The 15,773-nt window shown below is 38.5% G+C and overlaps 1 protein-coding gene across 1 annotated transcript in view; it reads left to right on the plus strand.

Moving 5' to 3' along the window:
- The window catches only part of LOC110368435 (deoxynucleoside triphosphate triphosphohydrolase SAMHD1-like), a 122,534-nt gene that overhangs the window by 36,469 nt on the left and 70,292 nt on the right, over positions 1 to 15,773 (plus strand). The gene's annotated exons all lie outside the window — the stretch shown is intronic.

The raw sequence follows: 15,773 nt of genomic DNA on the forward strand, positions 1-15,773 counted from the left end.
AGCGTGCCACCACTAATGGCCAACCTGACCAGAATGTCTTCAGTGTTAGAGGAAACCGGAGCACCTGGAGGAAACTTACATAGACAAAGAAAAAACATGTAAACTCCAAACAGAAAGGCCCCTGCCAGGTCCAGGACGCAAACCCAGGACCTTCTTGCTTTGAGGCAAGAGTGCTAACCATTGTCGCACCGTGCCGCCACAAAATAAGTATTGTGTTGGTTGAATTATCAGGTTTCCAGATTCTGAGGGTGTATTACACTGTGGCCAAATATAGAACATTTATGCAGATGCAAAATATTTGCCGCCCACAAATAAGCGTAAAAAGTGTCCATGACTAATAAGTAAACATCTGAATCTGCATACATACACAATGCAGAACAAAGGAAAGCCCAAGCCTTTTAGAGAAAATCAACTTAATAGCAGAAAAAAACTCCTTCAAAGACGCATACCATAATATCCTCTTTTTTTACAGACCTGCACTTTATTCTACGATGTAATCTGAGTTTTTTAACTATAAGTACTGTTTCTGTAATGCAGACTCCCTGCATGTTATTCTCTAACCCATCTTTTTAATCCTGTTTTCCTGTTTGAGAAATTTTAACAGAGCACTTTAAATAAACTTCTTAATGTAGTTCATCATCAGGATTTTTTGCTTTTATGTATATGTTTTATCTAAGTGCTGCTCCAAAATAGGAATTTGTATCGACAGCATGAGGGAATTGGATGATTATTCCTCTGTAATGACACTGAGCCTCTTAAAGTAGCCTTACAGTTTTTTTTCTTTCCCTTTGTGTACTCATTGGTAAGTGAATCAACATTTGGCTTGTACTTGTAGTTGTATAGCGCTTTAACTAGTCTTGACGACCTCCAAAGCGCTTCACACTACAGTCTTAGTCATTCACCCATTCACACCCTGACGGTGGTGAGCTATGTTAGTAGCTACAGCTGCCCTGGGGCAGACTGACAGAGGCGAGGCTGCCATGCACCGGCGCCACTGGGCCCTCTGACCACCACCAGCAGGCAATGCGGGTGAAGTGTCTTGCCCAAGGACACAACGACAGAGACAGTCAGTGCGGGGGATCGAACCAGCAACCCGCCAATTGCCCTAACCTCTGTGCCACATCGCCCCTAATTGAGGGAACAAAGTGTTATACCTCTTAGCCTACAATACTTACTTTGTTAAGTACTTGTAACTACTGCAGATATTTGCAACAGTTAAACTTTTTTTAAATCATTGGTACACAATCGAGTTCCTTTCAGGGAGTTTTTTAGTGAAATCAAGGGACATAGAAAGTAAATGTTTGGTTAACGTCACAAGGTTCTCAGCTAAGAGGGCTGGAATTATACAGGTTTGCTGTCAAAACAGGACAAGAACCATTTAAATTGATTCATTATGAAAGGTAAAATAAAGGGACATAAAACAAACAAAACATGTTTAAAGCATAAATCCATGTTGAACACTTGAAGCAGATAAAGATAAGTCTGTTCAGAAAGTTAAAATAATCCTTTTGGTGGCTAAAATGACCTATGAGCAAGGTTTCTTCGTACTGCGAGTATGCAAAGTCACACACTGCATCCGGATTCAACATGCACAGTAAATCTATGAAGTGCAGAAAATAAAATCCAAGATCAACCATAAACAAATTAATAATAAACCAAATTATCTTGTACCCCTTTGCAAATCTGGTGGAATGCTGATCTTTTCCCAATGCTTGGGAAAGAACAGAGGTTGTTTATGATCTCTTATAAAACTTCCTACTTCCAACAGATGTAGAAATTCTAAGTATATCAGAAAGTTCTGGCTATTGGTCCCAAACTATTTAGGAATTTCTAGATCTGAGGTTTTCTGTTTACAGAAGGTTTTATTCTTCACAGAGCTGTTAATGTCAATTGATGTGATAACACAGTTTAGGGCTCAGAGTAATAAAGACCAATAAAACCTACTGAACACTGTGTCATTATGTAAGTTATGACCACAGACCTGCAGCCTGACAAACCTAATTAATACAAGATTTTACAACATCCTGTTGGGACTAATGTAATGTCATTGGCTTCCTGTTAAATCAAGAATAGAATTTAAAATTCTCCTTCTAACGTATAAAGCCCTTAATAATCAAGCTCCACCATATATCAGAGCTCTGATTACCCCGTATGTTCCTAACAGAGCACTTCGCTCTCAGACTGCAGGTCTGCTGCTGGTTCCTAGAGTCTCTAAAAGTAGAATGGGAGGCAGATCCTTTAGCTATCAGGCTCCTCTCCTGTGGAACCAACTCCCAGTTTTGGTCCGTGAGGCAGACACCCTATCTATTTTTAAGACTAATGTTAAAACTTTCCTTTTTGACAAAGCTTATAGTTAGAGTGGCTCATACCCTGAGCTATCTCTATAGTTGTGCTGTGATAGGCCTAGGCTGCTGGAGGACATCAGGGTCTAATTTTCTCACTCTACTGATTTCTACTGTTCTTCAGTCTACTGTTCTCCAGTTTTGCATTGTATTACATTGAAATGACTGTCGTCATTTCAGCTTTTAACTTTTTGCTCTCTCTCTTTTTCTTCATAGTAGGTACACCTGGTCTGGCGTTCTGTTAACTGTGACATCATCCAGAGAAGACGGCTCACCCGCTACTACCATCTAATGTAGAACAGATTACTAGATCAATGTGTGCTTCTGTGCTTGTTTGTCTGTCTTGTTGTGTCTCTGTTCTGTCTTCTGTAACCCCAGTCGGTCGAGGCAGATGACCGTTCATACTGAGCCCGGTTCTGCCGGAGGTTTTTCCTTCCCGTTAATGGGTGGTTTTTCTTCCCACTGTCGCTTCATGCTTGCTCAGTATGAGGGATTGCAGCAAAGCCATGTACAATGCAGACGACTCTCCCTGTGGCTCTACGGTTCCCCAGGAGTGACTGCTGCTTGTCGGGACTTTGATGCAATCAACTGGTTTCCTTATATAGGACATTTTTGACCAATCTGTATAATCTGACCCAATCTGTATAATATGATTGAACTTGACTTTGTAAAGTGCCTTGAGATGACATGTTTCATGATTTGGCGCTATATAAATAAAATTGAATTGAATTGAATTGAATGTAAGATTGGCTTTTTCTGTCGCACCAAAAGTTTTCCTACTCTCACTTTCTGTTGATTTTTATACTTTTCTACCTGTTCATATAAGAAAGTTTTTGCATTTTGCAGCATGAGGCTGCCTCTCTAAAAATGTTTGACTACCTTGTGGATGACAACAACCTGAGGCCAATCACGGAGGAGAACGGCCTGGTGCTGTCAGAGGACCTGGAGTTTATCAAAGAGCAGATCACAGGACCGGTGGTGAGTGGTTCAGGTCAAGGAGAGAAAGTAAATGCTGTTTTAAGTGAATTAACATGCATTGATGATCCAGGATCCTATTTTCTGCCTCTTTTATTGCACCACTAAGGGTTTCTGTATAGTCTAAATACAATTATATTTAACGTTCTCATTATCAGGCCTTATAAAGTCCATATGGGCCAAAATTGTGAAGTTGAAAGTATTTTTGGGACATAATCTTAACTTACTTTTTTCCAAACAGAAAAACAAAATTAATTTAGGATTTTTTTTATATTTTTGGATGCTCACTAAACAATATACCATGCAGTATTGTAATAAAAAGTACTTTTACTAAAAATAGAATAACCTGTAAATGTCTTGGTTTAGGTTTTGTCTGGTTTCTTTTCTTGTCATTTTTTGCAGTTCACTCGGCTCACCCTCCTTCAGCAATTAGTCACACCTGTCTGGACACTAATTAGCCTTCATTCTCGTCACCTGTCAGGCTCCCCTTATAAACTCACCTCGGTTGTTTCCTCGTCGCGGGCTCGTAGTGTTTGTTCCTGACCATCATGCCTGTCTGCTCCAGTTTCCCCGCCTTGGTTCCTGTCTCGTCAGGTTTGGGTTTTGTTTGGCTGCGCTGCTAACTTTTGATGACTTCGTCTTGGTCTCGTTCCTTGTTCCGCAGCAGCCCAGCTCCACTTTACCTTGGGATTATTGCTCATGTTTTTGGACTCTGTACCTGCCGCCAGCCAGCTCTTGCATCCTTCACCTCCGACTGGTAAACTCTGGTTTCTCATGTCACCACTATCCACCTGCAATAAACTGTCTTAATGAACTCCTCTGTGTGTGCGTGCTGTGTCCGGGGTCATCCACAACAAAATCATGACAGTAAATCACTGAAACATAAAGAGGATCTGTCAATGGACGAGATGTAGAGCACACCCACAACAGCTCACCGGTCTGTCACAGGGAGACACGGAAAGAAGCAGGACAAACATCCATGCACACACACTCATACCTAAGGGAAATTTAGAGTACCAATTAACCCATCAGTCATAGTTTAGGACTGTGGGAGGAAGTTGGAGTACCTGGTATTAACCCACACATGAACATGGAGAACATACAAACTCCACGCAGAAAGACCCCAGGTCAAAGCTGGGGTTTGAACCAGGACCTTCTTGCAGAAGTAACATTTTCTCTGTTAGAAGAAATTAAAAGCTGGACAGTTAGCCTTTTTTGTGAAAATCCGAAAACCAACCTATTGTTGTTTTTATTAAGAAAGTTTAAAAAATATTTTTAAGTCTTTACGACCAGCTCCTTTGTAACACAAAAATATATATGTTTATCAAAGGTTAATTTAAAATTATGGATTCCATTAGTTTGGAATAAAACATCTGCAGTAGCCTGGTATGGCCTGGTTACATACTGTGTTTGAAGCCTTTGAAGATCGATAATCTATTAGTGGACAAACACTAAAGCCCAATGCAAGTGCTAAAAAACAAACCAAATTAAGTGAATAAAGTTGTTTTAACATGTTCAAATTTTAAAGTTGGTTAAACATCAGCCGTTAGGTGGGAGGGGGGGGGGGCTTATTAAGGTATGATATTTTATATAATTCACATAGCTATAAAAATTTATTCATAGTAATCTTAAAACGTCATTAGTTTGACATACTAAAACTTTCAGAAATTCTGGCTATTGCAAATCACAGAGGTGACATTTAAAGCACCTGGCATCTTTAATCATGTGTGACAGTCGAGCGATCGTATCACACATCTCAGCAGCATAGTTCCAGTAAATGAAAATTTAAGCAGTTACTCTGTCAAAGGCACAGAGGCTACCACACAATACTACCAAAACATAATTATGTAGAGTATAAATGGGTATATTGGTTGTGATACCAAACACCACTACCAGCTCTGCAGTGGAAAGTTTCAGACTGTGTTTACTGTACATTTAATGTTTGGACTTGTTTGGATTATGAAGTGTGTTTGTTTAGGAATGGTGGACTCTAGTCATAAAAAAATATGTCTCCACCTACTAAAGAATAGTTCAATGTTTGACAAACATAATTTGTCTCTCTATCTCCACAGTGTCCATAAAAAGGTTGTCCTAAAGACAACTCTTTCCTCTATGAGATTGTTGCCAACAAAAGAGACGGTATCGATGTGGATAAGTGAGATTATTTTGCCAGGTGAGCCACGATATGGATTGGTTAGTTAAATGCTAAATCTTTATGTAATATAAATTATTTTTTTCTATGACATTACATGACTTTTTCCAATTTTTTTTTAATTATCTTTTCTTAAGGGACTGCTACCACTTGGGCATCCAGAACAACTTTGACTATCGGTGCTTCTGTGAAGTGGATAGCCAGAAAAACATCTGCACAAGAGACAAGGTGTAATTTAACTTCTTTATTATATAATTTAATTACTCTACATCACCATGTCACCAGATGACTATGAACCAGTTCAGGCACTGAGTAAACGTTTAGAAGAAATCAACGCATGGATGTGCCAAAAAATTTTTTCAATTGAATAAAAACACAACAGAACTAATAATATTTGGACCAATAGAGGAGAGATCAAAAGTTAGCACACAGCTTCTGTCGCTTCAGCTAGAAACCACTGATCAGGCCCAAAATCTGGGTGTAGTGATGGACTCAGACTTGAACCTCCAGAAGCCTCTAAAGGCAATTACAAGTTCGACTTTCTATCACCTGAAGAACATTTCCAGGATTAAAGGACTAATGTGTCAGCAGGATCTGGAAAAACAAATCCATGCGTTTATTTTTAGTAGAATTGATTACTGCAACGGTGTTTTCACAGGTCTGCCTATAAAGTTGATCAGACAGCTGCAGCTGATCCAGAACGCTGCTGCCCGCATCCTCACTAAGACTAAGAAAGTAGAGCACATAACCCCAGTTCTAAAGTCCTTACACTGACTCCCTGTATCTCAGAGAATAGACTTTAAAATCCTTCTGTTAGTCTAAATCCCTGAATGGCTTAGCACCTAAATACATCACAGACTTGTTATCGGTGTATCAACCATCCAGACCACTTAGATCTTCTGGCTCCAGTCTACTCGGCATACCTAGAACATGAACTAAACATGGAGAAGCAGCATTTAGTTCCTATGCTCCACTTATCTGGAACAAACTTCCAGAAAATTGTAAAGGTACGGAAAACATAAGTTCATTTAAATCAAGATTAAAAACACATTTGTTTAGGATTGCTTTCAACTGCTCTAGTTAAACAGTTCTACTGAAACATCATTAGTTTTTTTCTTTTTTTAGCCCAACTGTTTCAAATGTTCTATTTTGTTTCTGTCAGGATTTGTTTATCGATGAACTCAGAACACACACAGGACAAAAGTTTGAGAGGTTTATTTGAGGGTAGGTGATTGATAGAAGATGTAACCAGAGGTCCAGGAATACAGCGGCTCAGGGGTGCAGGTGAAGGCAGGAGCTGACGGCCCGGAGACAGAGAGTCCACACTTGCTAGGAGCTGCTCGGCTAGCAGGCCTCATAGCACTCAGGTTAGCAGTTCATTGGAGACACCAGGGCACAGAGCTGAGCTTCACCAGGGCGGCTAGTCAGGTTAGCAGAACTTGAGAGACACCAGGGCACAGAGCTGAGCTTCTCCAGGGCGGCTAGTCAGGTTAGCAGAACTTGAGAGACACCAGGGCACAGAGCTGAGCTTCTCCAGGGCGGCTAGTCAGGTTAGCAGAACTTGAGAGACACCAGGGCACAGAGCAGAGCCTTTCCAGGATGGCTAGTCCAGTTAGCAGTTCTCTGGAGACACCAGGACACAGAGCAGAACCTCTCCAGGAACAAACAGTGAACAAACAGTCTTTAGAGTGACTGGCAGGACTAACCTTAACAACAGGAGCAAAACAAAGCTTCCAAGGCAAACCGGGGACTGGCATGGAGAGGTGTGGAATGATGACGGCCCAGTGCTGAACTGAAGACAGAGGGAGGTTTAAATAGAGCACTGACTGCTGAGGAGGTGAAGTGAAAATTGACAGAAAATAACTGATGACTGAAAACTAACAATAAATAAAGTCAAACCTAACCCAAAACAGATGAAAAAATGAAAATAACTGAAAAACAAAGCCAAACCAAAACTCAACCATGACAGTTTCTACATTTTATTTCTACTTGCTTTTATTCTGTTTTATTTTCCTATAGTTTTATTTTCCTATATTTTAATTATGTAAAGCACTTTGCATTGTCTCTGTACTGAATTGTGCTATACAAATAAATGTGTCTTGCCTTGCCTAGTTTAAAACCAGATTGAAATTTTTCTAAAACATCAAATTTCCAAATTAATTTGAATTTGTTCAAAGACTAACTTTTCCAATATTTTACACAAAAAAGGCAATTTAGAAATTGGGCTAGAATTTGCCAAGACTTCAGGATCAAGGTCTGCCTTTTTAAGTTCAATGTGTAGACAGCAGTGTGTTTAAAAAAGCCAAGGACACAGCCTGTGGACAATGAGGAATTTACAATTCCTAATAAATAAGCCCCAATCAAACCAAAAGTATCTTTTCAGCCAAGTGGAAGACAACCAAGTGGACTATTAGAGGATCTTAACTTATATATCACATCAGATAGATCATAAAGAGAAAATTGGTCGATATCAAGTAGGGCTGCACGATTAATTGCATTTGCAATATAATCGCAATTTTAAAAACCGCAATTTCCAAATCGCAGAGGTCTGCAATTTGTGGCCATGTAACAATTAGTGAATCAGATGCCTCCTTTTAGTGTCAGTAATATGTTTAAAGTGGGTTTGCTCCACATGGAAGGGAAGACAGTTGCAGCAGTGAGATAATCAAATTTTATTACTTTTTAGAGTTAATATAATCAGACTGTTTTACTAGAAACTTTCAGGAATCTCACCATAGTATTAAGTACTGGTCAATCAGTTTAATACATAGACTTGCTTGCTGGTTGCACTTTATGTTCAACAAGGGTTGATGTCCAAATCAATTAAAAGCTGTTCTCTTGAATAATATTCTGATTAATAAAAACTTAGACTTAGACTCATCTTTATTCATCCCTTGGGATTGCTCCTTCAGGGAAATTCTGGTTCCGGTAGTTTATACAGAGTACAAAGGGCAGAATTAGAGCCATTGAAGATAGAATACAAGCAGATAATACAATAATATAAAAAGTGCAAAAGAGCATAAAAAAGTTGTAATGTCCTGGAATATGATAAATACATAAAAAGATTACCCAAACTACACAGTAGTTGGCATGTGTTATTGCACATGGGTGACAACAGGTACTGTTTTGCACAAGATGTCCAAAGGAGGGTGGTGGTGGTGATTGGGGGGGGGGGGGGGGCGACCCTTGTTCCTTGTCCCTCTTCCTGACACCTTCTCGTTCCCCCAAGTGAGGAGTTGTACAGCTTGATGGCTTGAGGAACAAAGGAGTTCAGCAACTTCAGCAATGTTTTTAAAGCATTAAAAGTTCTTGTTTTAAATAGTCCTTGTTTACAAACATCTTTATGTAGAGGCCATTTTTATTGCTTGTGGTTAATGCGTTGAAAAGTCAAAATCAAATCGCAATTTTGGTTGAAATATATTGTACGCAGAACACAATCATTTCTACTCCGAGTTGAGACGCAGTGGGTCTTTTAGCTCCTAATCTTCACAGATTTCACCATTTCGCTACCTCTGAGCAGACAATGTTTTGCACCCCCTTGTGTGTGTGGAGGTGGGGCTCCCAAATTGGGAATCACTGCCTTAAACAAAATACATAGCTCCTCCTGTTTTGTGCATTTTGTTTTAGATCCTGAAGGATTTCTAGTTTCTACATTATTAAAGTACACCATCAAAGCACCGTCACATTAGTCTTGCATCTTACGATCTGTACTTCTACCAGTTCAAGTCCAACCTGAAAACCCATCTGTTTAAATGTGCTTACGCTCTGTAATTCCTGGTTTATTGTAATATGTTTGTTTTATTCTGTCTCATTGCTTTATACTGCTTGATTAGTACAATGCACTTGAGTGACCTGAAAGGTGCTTTTAAAATAAATTATATAATTATTATTATCATTAGTAGTAGTAGTAGTAGTAGTAGTCGCAATAGAAGTAGTAGCATTAGTAGTAGTAGTTCTTTTGGACTCAACATGCAGATGCAGGAAGTTTTCACAGATGAAAAAAAAATCTGTTGGTGTCAAAAACCAATGTTAAGAACATTTACAGAGAAAGCTCATCCTCCATGCAATTGATTTTTCTTTTGGGTTTAGTTGGAAGATGTTTCATATCTGCTTAATTCTGCAAATGTATTTCGGGGTACTATTTAAAAAAAATCTTCATCAAAGTATATAGTGGTCTTTATTAATCTCTTGCATGTTTAAATCATTTTTCAAGGTGCTGAAAATGTAAATCTACAAAGATTCAAGAAGGTTCTGTTTGAATAAAATTTGGGAAGCAACCCTGTGATTTCTCTTTCAACACAGGAGGGCACAATGCTTACATTTTAATTTAAATGACATAAAATATTTTTTCAGCTACATTTTTCATCACAATTTGTGACAAGTCATATAGTGCATTTATTTTTCAGACAGTAAAGGGCTATCAGGCTATACCTATACATATCAGTTTGAATATTAGCTCATATTTAATATCATGGCTTTTGTTGCATAAAGGACACAATGATTAAAAAGTAGAATCTGTAAAACCCTTATAGATGGTGAATTTTGAAGAAAATAATTTGGGTTGTATGCCTTGTCAACCAATTTTATTGGAATATGAACTACATTTCACATACTTTCAAGGCAGTTCTCAATTGTACATGTTTGATCAGCTTAAATTACCAATATTATTTACAAACAAAATATAATTATATCTGCCTCACAAGAGGCCATCCCTGAACTACTTCTTAACTTCTTCTCTGCAGCCAAACCTAAAGCACACACCTCCACAAGATATCTCCTTGTGATTTGAGCCAGGGCAGCGTCAGTCTAAACCCACCTCTCTCCCCACAAATGGAAGAGAAGTCCGCTAGAGCCATCTGTGCAGCCAGTCAATCAGCCACATTCCATTTAAAATGCTTTAAGAACAAATACCCCCATCTATCTCAAGCTTTGGCCTCCTTGGTGTGCTGGAAGAATGGTCCAATCAGAGGGCGAAGGGACTTATCACTGTGTGTTCTTGACTGTGCATTGACATTTTAAAGTGCAAAAGTAAAAGTATATAAAAAAAATTAAAGATACCTCTGTAAAGTATCTATCCCTGCCTACATAGGGATTTAACCTGCATGGTTGCCCATGAACAAACCCAACTTTCAAATGAATGATACGTATTTACACATGATGATCTTTAGGTGAGACATTTCATCAGGACATTATTTAACAACCTTCCACTCAAGGGTGAACAATAGATTTATGCTGTTTTTCAGTGGTAAACATACATTTTATGCAGAAAAGAGCTACAAAACAACCTTTTTCCTCAGGTTGACCTTATTGGGTGCAGTCTGTGTAACCTCCCAATACTGTATATAATGTATGCCTCTTACGTTGTTTCAAACTTGGCTGTAATGCCTTTGGCTTTGGTTTGGCACAGCCTCAGGGACAGTCGTCTGCATTGTTGATTGCTTTGCAGCAATCCCTCATACTGAGCTAGCATGAAGCGACAGTGGAAAGAAAAACTCCCCATTAACGGGAAGGAAAACCCTCCAGCGAACCGGGCTCAGTATGAATGGTCATCTTCCTCGACTGACTGGGGATTACAGAAGACAGAGCACAGACACAACAACAGAGACAAACAAGCACAAAAGCACACATTGATCCAGGAATCTGTTCTACATTAGATGATAATAGTGGGTGATCTGTCTTCCCTGGATGATGTCACAGTTAACAGAATGCAAGACCAGGTGTACCTACTATAGAAAAAGAGAGAGAGAAAAAAATAATACTCAGCTTTGTAACATCAATCTTTTCTCCTCTCAATAAGCAGACTCTTTGTTTTTAGCATGTTCTGTAAGGATTTACTGTTCTTTTTGATCATTTATCCACAAGTTTTACCGGGCTTTATAATTTCCATATATTACGGGATATGCATCCTTTATACCAGGGGTGTCAAACATACGGCCCGCCGAACAGTTAAGTCCGGCCCGGTGGCTAAATGTATTATCATTATAATTTTTTTTTTTTTTTTTTTCAGTGTCCTGTCTGACAATGTGGCAATAAGAATTGTTGTCTTAATGCCAAAAAGAGCTCATCAGATTTGACTTTCACAAGTGGAGCAGTATAGCTTTTGCCATAGTGCTCTGCTTGATTTATGAATGTGAATAGTTTTATTATGATTCATGCGGGGAATATCTCAAATGATATGGACACTACAATGGGAAAGTAGGAGAGGAAAGGAAGAACAAGAAGAAAAAAAGAAAAGGTGAAAAGAAGAGAAGATAAAAGGAAGAGAATGATAAAACAATTATTGAAAAAAACATGTACTTCGTTCTTATGCTGTGTTTTAATCAGCAGATGGTAGCACAGAGCTTCAGATGAGGAAAATTGATTTTAAATAATTTCCTATTTTTTTCTGTTTGATGTATTTTGTCATGCAGGACAGTGTTTTTAAGTTCCAAGAAATGTGAATAAATGTTTTTCAACATTATACAATCACTGTGATCAGTTCGTATGCATAATGCTCTGGTAAATGTTTAACTGAGTAAAAGTATTGTTGAAATTGCACATACTTTTCTTAAAAAATGCTGAGGTTATTCATAATATGTTGTGTAAAAGTGAAATTCATTTAATATAAAAATCAACAACAAGTCCACTTTTATTAGTTCTAGTTGATCTGGCAATGAGTTTACTCGTGTGGCCCTCTTGAAATCAGGTTAAGCTGTATGCGGCCCCTCAACCAAAATGAGTTTGACACCCCTGCTTTATACCCTTCTATAACCTGCTGATGTTCTGTACAACATTTTATTTTTTGTCAGAATCTGCTTCTTTATTGATTCAATCAAACACTCCTGGTCAAAGCATGTAGCACTATGTGGATAAGATGTTTTTTTCTAGAATATTTAACTTAATTCAGCCTGATTTACCATGCAAAAAACACAAGGAGAGACAGGTACATGTCTCTCAATCGTCATGGAAAATCAAAAATCTATCGCTTTTCCCGTCCGTCCGTCCGTCCGTCCGTCCGTCCGTTGTCTTCCGCTTATCCGGGGGTCAGGTCGTGGGGGTAGCAGCTTCAGTAGGGAGGCCCAGACGTCCCTCTCCTCAGCCACTTGGGCCAGCTCCTCAGGAGGAATCCCAAGGCGTTCCCGGGCCAGCCGGGAGACATAGTCCCTCCAGCGTGTCCTGGGTCTTCCCCTGGGCCTCCTCCCGGTGGGACGTGCCCAGAACACCTCACCAGGGAGGCGTCCAGGAGGCATCCTAACCAGATGCCCGAGCCACCTCAACTGGCTCCTCTCGACGTGGAGGAGCAGCGGCTCTACTCTTGAGTCCTCCCCAGATGACTGAGCTCCTCACCCTATCTCTAAGGGAGAGCTCAAACACACTACGGAGAAAACTAATTTCAGCCGCTTGTATCCGGGATCTCGTTCTTTCGGTCACGACCCAAAGCTCGTGACCATAGATGAGGGTAGGAGCGTAGATCGACAGGGAAAATCGAGAGCTTTGCCTTTTGGCTCAGCTCTCTCTTCACCACATCGCTTTTCCCACTCCAATTAATAGTCATTTGAAGTGCACACCAAGCCAAAAAGAAACAACAAAAAAGACTCACTGTCAAAGGCAATCCAGCCACTATCAGTGCTGTACTCCGTAGAACACATGTCAAACATCTCACCGGCAATGCTGGCAGTTTGTGCAGCTCAGTCAACATTGCAATTTTTATTAAATATGGCATGGTATCAGATACATTTTAGTATAAGGGGTATAAGGGCTAAAAGCCTAAAATTACAAAAAGGGACATAAAACCAACAAAAAATGTTTAAAGCATAAATCCATGTTGAACACTTGAAGCAGATAAAGATAAGTCTGTTCAGGAAGTTAAAATAATCCTTTGGTGGCTAAAACTACCTATGAGCAAGGTTCCTTCGTACTGCGAGTATGCGCAGTCTCGCATTGCATCCAGATTCAACACGCACAGTAAATCTATGAAGTGCAGAAAATAAAATCCAAGATCAACCATAAACAAATTAATAATAAACCAAATTATTTTGTACCCTTTTGCAATTCTGGTGAAATGCTGATCTTTTCCCAATGCTTGGGAAAGAACAGATGTTGTTTAAGATCTCTTATAAAACTTCCTACTTCCAACAGATGTAGAAACCCTAAGTATATCAGAAATTTCTGGCTATTGGTTCCAAAGTATTTGAGAATTTCTAGATCTCAGGTTTTCTGTTTACAGAAGGTTTTATTCTTCACAGAGGTGTTAAATTTCACTTGATGTGATAACACAGTTTAGGGCTCAGAGTAATAAAGACCAATAAAACCTACTGAACACGGTGTCATTATTTAAGTTATGCTCACAGACCTGCAGCCTGACAAACCTAATTAATAAAAGATTTTACAACATCCTGTTGGGGACTAATGTACGATGAACTTTTTCTGTCCCACCAAAAGTTTTCCTACTCTCACTTTCTGTTGATTTTTATACTTTTCTACATGACCTGGAGTTTATCAAAGAGCAGATCACAGGACCGCTGGAGAGTAGTTCAGGTCAAGGAGAGAAGGTAAATGTTGTCTTAAGTAAATTAACATGCATTGATGATCCAGGATCTTATTTCTGGCTCTTTTATTGCACCACTAAGGGTTTCTTCATAGTCTAAATACAATTATATTTAACGTTCTCATTATCAGGCATAAATATCATTATCAAGTTGAAAATTATTTTTGGGACATAATCTTAACTTACTTTTTCCAAATAGAAAAAAATTAATCTGGGATTTTTTTTTTAGATTTTGTATGCTCACTAAACAATGAACCATGCAACATTTTAATAAAAAGTACTTTTACTAAAAATAGAACAACCTATAAAGCATTGAAACTTAAAGACGATCTGTCAATGGACGAGATGCAAAGCACACCCAGAACACCGGTCTGTCACAAGGAGACACGGAAAGAAGCAGGACAAACATCCATGCACACACACACTCATATCTAAGGAAGATTTAGAGTACCAATTAACCTATCAGTCATGGTTTAGGACTGTGGGAGGAAGTACAGAGTACCTGGTAATAACTCACACACCCAGGGAGAACATACAAACTCCATGCAGAAAGACCCCAGGTCAAAGCTGGGGTTTGAACCAGGACCTTCTTGCTGCAAGACAACAGAAGTAACATTTTCTCTGTTTTGTGAAAATCTGAAAACCAACCCGTTGTTGTTTTTATCAGGAAAGTTAAAAATCATTATTTTTAAGTCTTTACGACCAGCTCCTTTGTAACAAACACACACACACACACACACACATATAAAGAGCTACGAGATAGAGAGATAGAGATATAGAGAGAGAGAGATAGAGATAGAGATAGAGAGATAGAGAGATAGAGATATAGAGATATAGAGAGAGATAGAGAGAGATAGATTGATAGCAGCACATATAAAAATATAGAGATATATACAGATATATATGATAGATATATATGATATATATAGAGAGGAGAGAGCTAGAGGAGAGGAGAGAGAAGAGGAGAAGAGTAGATATAGTATATATAGATATATAGTAATATTATAGTATATATATATATATGTATATATCTATATATATTGATATGTGATGATATCAAAGTATATATATATAGATATATATATTAGATATATATAATATATATATAATATAGATATATATATATATATATATATATATAATTAGTTTGGAATAATACATCTGCGTAACTTGGTACATACTGTGTTTGAAGCCTTTGAAGGTAGATAACTTAATAGTGGACAAACACTGAAGCCCAATGCAAGAGTTAAAAAAACAAACCAAATTAAGTGAATAAAGTTTTTTTTAACATGTTTACCAATTTATAAAATTAAACATCAGCCATAGGTGTGTGTGTGTGTGTGGGGGGGGGGGGGGTATTAAAGTAGGATATTTTATATAATTCACATAGCTATAAAATTTAATTCATAGTAGTCTTAAAACTTTGTTAGTTTAACATACTAAAACTTTCAGCAATTCTGGCTATTGCAAATCACCAAGGTGACATTTAAAGAACCTGGTTTTTCATCAGCCAGCTGGGCTTTGCACGGCACCATCTTAAATCCTGTGACAGTCGTGTGAACGTATCAGACGTCTCAGCAGGACAGTTCCAGGAAATGAAAATCTAAGCAGTTACTCTGTCAAAGGCACAGAGGTTACCACACAATTCTACCAAAACATAAATATTATGTAGGCTATAAATAGATATATTGGTTGTAATACCAAACACCACTACCAGCTCTGCCGTGGAAAGTTTCAGACTGTGTTTACTATACATTTAATGTTTGGACTTGTGTGG

Source organism: Fundulus heteroclitus, chromosome 1 (assembly GCF_011125445.2).
Source record: "Fundulus heteroclitus isolate FHET01 chromosome 1, MU-UCD_Fhet_4.1, whole genome shotgun sequence".
NCBI lineage: Eukaryota > Metazoa > Chordata > Actinopteri > Cyprinodontiformes > Fundulidae > Fundulus > Fundulus heteroclitus.